Source organism: Myotis lucifugus, unplaced genomic scaffold (genome assembly GCF_000147115.1).
Source record: "Myotis lucifugus unplaced genomic scaffold, Myoluc2.0 scaffold_45, whole genome shotgun sequence".
Taxonomy (NCBI): Eukaryota; Metazoa; Chordata; class Mammalia; order Chiroptera; family Vespertilionidae; genus Myotis; species Myotis lucifugus.
The window spans coordinates 6,401,859-6,410,181 of record NW_005871093.1 but is presented as its reverse complement, the minus strand read 5'-3'; the positions used below and the strand labels follow the sequence as shown (position 1 = coordinate 6,410,181).

At 46.8% G+C, this 8,323-nt stretch overlaps 1 protein-coding gene across 1 annotated transcript in view; it reads left to right on the top strand.

Annotated features, from left to right (window-relative positions):
• The first annotated feature begins 37 nt into the window (after nucleotides 1-37).
• Nucleotides 38-8,323, top strand: part of STYXL1 (serine/threonine/tyrosine interacting like 1) — a 65,530-nt gene continuing 57,244 nt past the window's right edge. Inside the window, 1 exon segment of the mRNA XM_006088292.3 lies at nucleotides 38-208. The gene's annotated coding sequence lies outside the window, so the exon portion shown is untranslated.

Below are 8,323 nucleotides of genomic sequence, written 5' to 3'. Positions count from 1 at the left end.
CCAGATCTCGCGGTATCACGGCTGTCCCGCAGGAAGGCGGGGCGACGCTCCCGGCCCAGTGGGAGCGCCGCCTACGTCTGGTTCGAATCGAGTCCTGGGCGGCGGCTCGCGGGGAGCGCTGTCAGAGTTGGGGGCGACACTCTCCCTCCCAAGAGGTGCAAGAGGACGGGGTTTAGGCCGGAAGAGCCTTAGAGGAGCCATTTTCCAGGTGGGGCTCCAGACAGACTCTGGCAGGGAGACCGGCCAACAGTCCCGCAGCCGGACTGGCGGACTGGGTGCGGTCCGAGCCCCCCTGACCGCAGCTGAACCCGCCACCCCTGCCCCTGGAAGAGAAAGGGGCGGGGAGGAGAGGTTGAGAGTCCCAGAGGTGGGGTGGCAGGATGGGGGCTCCTTGAATCTGTCCCTCTCCTGCACCCCTTTCTCACACTCACGTGCCGCCCACCCCCTGTCCCACTGGGGCACCGCAGCTGAGAATGAGCGACGGTGAGCCCCGACTTAGCTCTAGGCCCTGTTGAACGAGCTTTACAGGACAGCAGCCCCGGGTTACAGAGGAAGAAACAGGTATCTAGGTAACTTCTGTTTTCACCCAGTCCCTGCCCGTCACGTGTGGCCAGCAATGCTGGGAACACGACCACATTGTTTGTGCTCTGGGGACGAAGAAACTGTGGCTGCAGTTAAGGGGCTTTGTTCAGAGTTTACTCAGACAGAAAATAACGATGTGGTTCCTGCTCAAAGGGAGTTGATAATTTAAATTTATAAGTTAAATTTAAGCTTCATTTCCCTCCTCCCCCCTGCTATTTCCTGGGCATACAAAGGAGCCTTGCCGTCAAAAAGTTCACAGTCAAGTGGGGCAGGTAGATTTGCTGCAGTTTGTTGCCTTCAGAGAGGAATGCACAATCCCAGTGTGGGTTGGTGGGGAAGGGCGGGGCAGGTGTGTGTGTGTGTGTGTGTGTGTGTGTGTGTGTATCTATGACTAAGCCTGCTTGGAAACGGTTAGTTAGGAAAGCAAAGATTAAAAGAACAATTCCCATTCGTGCTAAAGACATTTAGCACGAACTCAGGAGAGAGGCCAGTGCATGGTGACTGGTTCACTATTTCCTCCCTCCCTTCCACTTGTTTATTGAGCTACTAAAATATGCCAGCCCAGTCTTGGAGAGGGGTGTTCAACTGTGAACAAGATCCACGCATTTTATGCCTTTAAGACACTCAGCATCTGCCGAAACCGGTTTGGCTCAGTGGATAGAGTGTCGGCCTGCGGACTGAAAGGTCCCAGGTTCGATTCTGGTCAAGGGCATGTACCTGGGTTGCGGGCACATCTCCCAATAGGAAATGTGCAGGAGGCAGCTGATCAATGTTTCTCTGTCATCGATGTTTCTAACTCTCTATCTCTCTCCCTTCCTCTCTGTAAAAAATCAATAAAATACATTTAAAAAAAAAGACACAGCATCTAGTGAGAAAGAGGTAAATGGCAAGCAGCATGATGTGGGCAACACTAGGAGAGTTATGAGGTACCGTGGGAACACAGAGGTGGTGTATCTAATCCAGATTTGGGGTGTGGGTGGGGCCCGTGTGAGAGAGGACCTCCGGAGGATGAAATATCTAAGCTGAGAGATGTACAGGAAGAGTAGGACTACTTAGTGGGCCAATTCAGCTCCAGAGGAGGGAGAGATCCTTGCCTGGGCATTGGAATTCTCAAAGGAGAGGGCACTAGGAGCTGGACCTTTTACAATGGAAAGTGTTTAAAGGAGGAAAGAGCCCAAAGAAAACCCTGGAGGTAGGAAAGCCTAGGCCTATATTCAGGGGACAGTGAATAGATAATTTCTGATGGAATGGGGATGAGAACAAGCAGTGTCCTCTATCTTGCCACTGACCACGTTCTCTGGTTAATTATTTACCTCTCTGTCTTACCACTAGAACTTTGAGCACCTTGAGTCAGGTATGTCTTTCATCTCTGTGTCTTTATTGCCCAGCATTAACCAGGCTGAGAGTGATGCTTTGAACTTGGAGAGAGTTGAATGGTTTTACATAAAGCTGGAAAAAGCAGGTTGGAAAAACCAGATTGTGTAGGACCTGTGAACATTAGCTGAGAAGTTTGTATTTTATTTCTTGGGAAGCAAGTGTTTATCAAAGGCTTTTCTGTTGCCACCACAAATTGTGAAGATTAGACTGACCTGGGCATGCTAAGGGCTTCAAGGGGAAAACGTGAGGGCAGGGAGATTGTGTAGGAGGCTATCTTATGAGATCAAGATCTGAGCGATGATGGTGTTCATAGAAATGGAGAACATGGGGCCAAAGAGGTAACAGTCTTAAGGGCTTAAGAAATGAATGGAAGGAATGTGGGAAATCAGCTGGAGAGAAGTATATCTGTATAGAAATGGAATTCAGGGGTTGTGTGGAAGGAGAGCTGGCTGGAGAAAATAAAGAGCTCCATTTAAGATGGGCTGAATTGGAAGTGATGGTGAGTTGTCCATATAGAAATAACAGTAGACAGGTGGGGAGTTACTTCTAAGAAGAAATGTGGGATTGAAATTCAGGAGGGAGGCCAGGCCTGAAGTCATCCCTCTCAAAGGGAAAGTTAAGGCCATGAGAGAGAAGCTAGAATCACAGATTCTCAGGCTCACTCCCACAGATGGGGCTCAATACCCTCCCCATCCCTGCCAAGTTAGCCCTGTCTTCATCTCCACAACTCACTACCTCCCAAGTCCTTTACTGGGGCCATGCCAAACAACTTGACAACAAATCTGTCTTTACAGTCAGCTCCTATCTGCTGTATCAAGCATTAACTGTGCCAGGTGCTATGCTCTGCTTCGCCCATGTAACTTTTCACTGAACATACAGGTCTGTATTCAAGAAGCCGAATGCATCATAAAACAGATTTGTGTCTTCATTCACACTCTTTCTTGAAATATTTGGTTGCCCTTGGATTACTTCTAGTCACCAGGACAGACTCATTGCAATAGCCTAAATGTCTCGTTCACATTAATAGTAAAAATTCTGAATTTGATTCAAAATTAAAGCAGCTCTCCTTCTCTAGCTTTCGTTAGGCTTCTACCTTTCCAGAGGAAGGTGGTTGACGTCTGTATTTCTCCATCTTGCTTGCTCATCTCCCCTGTACCACCACACCATGCAGACTGAGGCTTCAGACCCATTAATATTGGTGGAAGGGAGATGTAAGAGTAGAGATGGGGCAAGAAAGGTCTCTTTGTCATGTGGCATTAATAGTCTGTGAGCTTGATGAGAGTTTACCTGATTCTTTCCTCCATGCAGTACTTTTGTGGGTCTCTCTTAACTGCAATTTCCTTGACCTAGGGGTTACACTTGTCTTGCTGCTTTCAGTTGCTCCCTCAGCCCCTGGTTTCGGGAATCCTATGCAATTGGTCCCTTAGCCCTCCAGGTCACTCCTCCTAGGCAAAGTCCATTTAACATGGCTTCTAGTTGGCCCTCTCTCCTGCCTGGGACACATCTGGTCTATAGGGAACACTAATGCATCTTTTGCCTCAACAAATTATGAGGGTACAGACCCTTTCAATGCAGCTGCCTCAGACTTTTCCAGGCGAGGGCCTACCACCAGCTTCTGTGCCTGGATAAGCTTCAGAGGGCACAGTCCAAGCTATTCTAGTTTCATGAATTGTGAATGTTTGAAACTTGTGTTTCAAACTTGTGAGACATGGATTTTGAAAAAAGAAAGAAGGGTGCTGAAAGGAGGGGGCTAAGGGGAAATGAGGAGGGGGAAGGATTAGGTCAAAGGATGCTTATCTCTCTGGGAGAAAGCTGGAAGGGTAGTCAGGGGCAGTTGGAGGGGGAGGGCCTTTCATACCCAGTGTCTTTAACCTTTCCAGGTAGAACTAGAAAATTATAGAGAAGTTGCTCAATGAGGACTCAAGGAAGGTGAGGAGGTTTGTATAAGAGTTGTAGGCCTTGGGGAAATCCTGGACAAATGAGAAATGATGAAAAAAGGATTCACTGGTGGTTATGGGAGCCAAGCTGAAGTTCTGTAGTGTGTACTTTCTGTGTGTCCAAGTCCTCATCGTTTCCTATGCCCAGATCCCACACGAAGATCATGGACATACAAGTTGGGCTGCAGACTCATATCCTTATACACACCTGTGTATTCACATCTTTTTTCTTTAAATCCTCACCTAAGGATATTTTTCCATTGATTTTTAGGGAGAATGAAAGAGAGAGGGAAAGACAGAGACAAACATTGATGTGAGAGAAATACATCAGTTGGTTGCCTTCTGCATGAATCCCAACCAGGGCCTGGGCCGGGGAGGAGCCTGCAATCAAGGTACATGCTCTTGACTGGAATTGAACCCGGGACCCTTTGGTCCACAGGCTGACGCTCTTTCCAGTGAGCCACACTGGCTAGGGCTGTATTCCCATCTTTGAACACATAAACACATATATCTACACAGGGGATTTATTTTTAGTTTTGATTGTCATATATGATATAGTATACCAATCTTAAGTGTTCAGTTGGTGGGTTTTGTCCATTTATACCCTTGTAACGTCCACCCCAAACATGCGACAGAATATTTTCATTCCAGAAAGTTTTCTCATGATTCTTTTCATCAGTTCCCCAAGACAGCTACTTCCTGACACCATAGATTCATTTTGCATGTTCTTCATTGTATATTTTTATACACAATATACAAATACATTGATACCCACCTTGCCCTAATCCCACACGAAGACAAGCCACACATATCCACATATACTGACCATTTTGTACCTTAGGCTTAGACGTGTTTATGAGCTATCAGATGTTTGCTATTAGGTCACATACTGTATAATAACCTACTTTCTCTTCAAACCTAAAATCGTACCTCAAGTGAAATATTTTAAATCTTTCCTTTCAGAACCTTGGAGCTAAAACAAAGAGAGAGGAGGTAATCATTCCACCTTGCATGATAGTTTTCTTTATTTTCCTCTACGGTATTGGAAAATGGGGACACATATTTTAAAACAGCACCATATTTAGATAGATAGATTTAACTTTTAGTTGTGGCCCATTCCTGCTTAAAGTCAAAAGGATTTGACTCTCCAAGATACATTCCAGTAGAGCAACTATAAGGTTATGGACTGGCAGAGTAGAGGCAGCAGGAAGCTGCTAGCAAAGGGTTCCCAAGAGCTTAGAGTCACTGATGGTGATAGAGCGAAGTCAGGAACAAAACCTTCAGTCTTCCAGACCAGTCAGAGGTCAGGGAAGTGAGAGAAAAGCTGAGTCCAGAGCCTGGTCAGGGCCAAGGACCCATGTAAGGAGCAGAAGGTGAGGCCTAAGCCCATCAAAGAGCAGGGGAGTAACAAGTGCTGGAGGCAGAGTTGGAGAGGTGAGACCAGACATGGTGGCCACAGCTTTTGGGAGATGGTGTTGCAGTTCACCAACCCTTATCTCCAACAACTGATTTGCTGCATAGGTAGACCTGTCAACTTCACAAGACCACTAGGTACCTCTCGGATGCAGTGAGCCTAGTTTTGGGGACATGGAAGTGAAGGTAAGATAGAAGGTAAGGGATAAGGATGTGAGCAGCTGGGTCTAGACTTCACGCCCATACCTGATACTTCTAAAATACAGAGATACTGGCAATCACTAATAGGACCTGTTGCCCCTCTGAAACAAGAGATTTCCGTACACTTCCATATCCTCTGAAGCTTTGGGGTATTGTGGCCTGGGACTATGACCTCTAGCTTTCAAGGTTCAGGCACAGGAAGTGTTAGGCTGGGGTCAAGGAAAGACTGTATCAGATCCTCGGGTAACACCCCTGGTCCCTATCCTATATAATAAAAGCCTAATATGCAAATCGACCAAACAGTGGAATGACCGGTGGAAGGACTGGTCGCTATGATGCTCACTGACCACCAGGGAGCAGACGTTCAATGCAGGAGCTGCCCCTAGTCCGCAGGCCCCAGGCCAGCCAAGGGATCCCCTGATCGCCCCGCCGGTCACCCCACAGATCAGCTCTGATCGCCAGCCAGGCCTAGGGACCCTACCCATGCACGAATTTTGTGCACCAAGCCTCTAGTCACTTTTAAGCTTGGCCCGATCCTGCTATGGTATTTGGCCTGAGATTCTTTGAAGGTGCTTTCTGTCTGTTGGATTTGTAGCCATCACTGGCTCCTAGATGAAGTTGAAAAGAGAGAGAGGATAGAAGTAAAGAAACTTCTGTTTCCTAAGCTCCCACTCTATGCCAGGGTCAGTACTGGGCAGTTTATATCAGTTATCTCAATGTAACAATCCTGTAGCCTTTCTATTGTGTATTACTGCCTCAATTTGCAAGTGAGGGTATTGATATGTGCCACTGTATTTAAGCCTTATTCATCCTGGCACAGCCTCAGTTTCCCACAGAGAACCAGGGGGTAACGGGGCTGGCTGTGGACCCTGACTCATATCTGTGCAGTTCTCTCTCTGGTCCTTGCTCAGTCTAAGTCAAGAGCCCAAAGTGAAGTTCATGGTCTGTCTGGCTTTTCCAGGGGCATTAAGTGATACTCCTTTTCCACCAGAAACCAATGCCCATGAATTGTGCCCACCCAAATTGAGTTGGGATGAGCATTAGACTAAGCTCTCAGTGTCTGGGAACTCCTGTGAGAAGCCTGGGGTCAGGCCTAGCCTCTTACAGCCATGCAGTCAGTCAGAATGGAGGGCCCGGGCATTGAAAAAGGCTGGGTCCACCAGTTTCCCCTTCAGTCTCAGGCTATGGCAACCCCTTCCAAATGACTGCTTTCCTCAAATATAGACGTGCTCTCAGTAGAGCTGAGCTCACCAGGCCCACTGCAGGACTGCTCTGGCCTGACTGGGAGAGCCATACACAGCCCCCTGGTTTAGAGTTAGGTCATTACAGGGAGGGTGAAGAACCTTCTTACTGGTGGGTGTCTAGTGTTTTTGGTCAAGGCCTGTGCTGGCACACTGCTCTCCTGACAGAGTTGGTGGCTTTGTTTGCCACCCAGAAAGTTGTGTGGATTTCCCTGATGGGTCAATGAATAGAAGTTCAGTCTCTCATTCCATCAAACCAGATCTGCAGAAGGTGCTCCCTCAGACCTCCCTTCCCACCTGCATGCTTCATCAACCCAGCAAGAACTATCTCACTAAACTCCTTGAAAGTCTCTTAAGAAGAGCAATGCTGTGCTGAAAGAGTCCAAAGGGTAATGTCTTAAACTTGCCTTTTGACTCCACTGTTGAAAACGACTTGATAGAAATAATTAGTACAAATGAAATTCACAGTGGCAGAAACTGTACTCAGTAAAATCTGATTGAGGAATCAAATCTTTAATGTAAAATTCACATGGAAAAAAAACTTGATTTTGGAAAAAATAATCTTGGCTAAACAAAATGGAAAGTGAAAAAAATTGGAATTAGTTAACTGAAATATATAAAATCAACGAATAAATTAACTTAATGGAATCCATTAAGGAAAATACTTTTGGCAAAATCTCAAAAATAGTTTCATAGTTTTATGTAAAAGTGCAATATCAAAATATTCTTAGGGCTCAAACAGTGGAGCCAGAGCATCTTAAATCCTGTAGATTTCAGTGTAGCGTTCAAAGGGATGTTCACTCTCAGCCCTCTACCCACTTGGGCTAGTGGTACCAGCTCATGGGGTTGTGTCATCTCTCAGAACCCTGTTGTGAGGTTCAGAAACTGCTCTCATCCCCCTGCATTTGACCAGCACATGAGGGGCAGTTCTTGCCTGACCAGGGAGAGTGCTCTCTGGGAAGGAGCTAAGTCTGAAGAAGTTGATCCCTGTGGCTGAGTTTTTACCTGGATGCCAAGAGACAACCCCTTGGGCTAGTGAATAAAGTGATGGAGGTTGTAATGGGGAACTATAGGTGGGAATTTAAGGATGGGGGGTGAGCGATAGGCCCGATAGGTGGCAGCCAGTTTTTAGGTTGGCTTAACGAAGTGGTGGGACTAGACCCACAGCCTGTCCTCTCTCCCCTGTACTCACCACCTCTAGAATGGCCTGCAGACAGGGCTTTCAGAGGCTGAGGACCTGACCTGAGGTGGGGGTGGGGAGATCCTTCAGAACCTACATGTGGAATCCTACACGTGGAATCTATATGTATGACATCATGTCAAGAAGGCCCCATTGGTTACCATAGTAGTGAGCAAGAAGGACAAGGTCCCTGTCCTAACAAGCCATACATTCCAGTGGGAGGAGACTGTTGATAAAACCAACAAACAATGAGTGATAATGTCAGGTAATGACAAGTGGGGTGAAGACAAAGAAACTTATATTTTGAAAAGATTACTCTGACTGCCATGTGAAGATTAGACTGTAGGGAGTAAGCAAGAAATCCAGTTGGCAAGTATTGCATCATCAGGAGA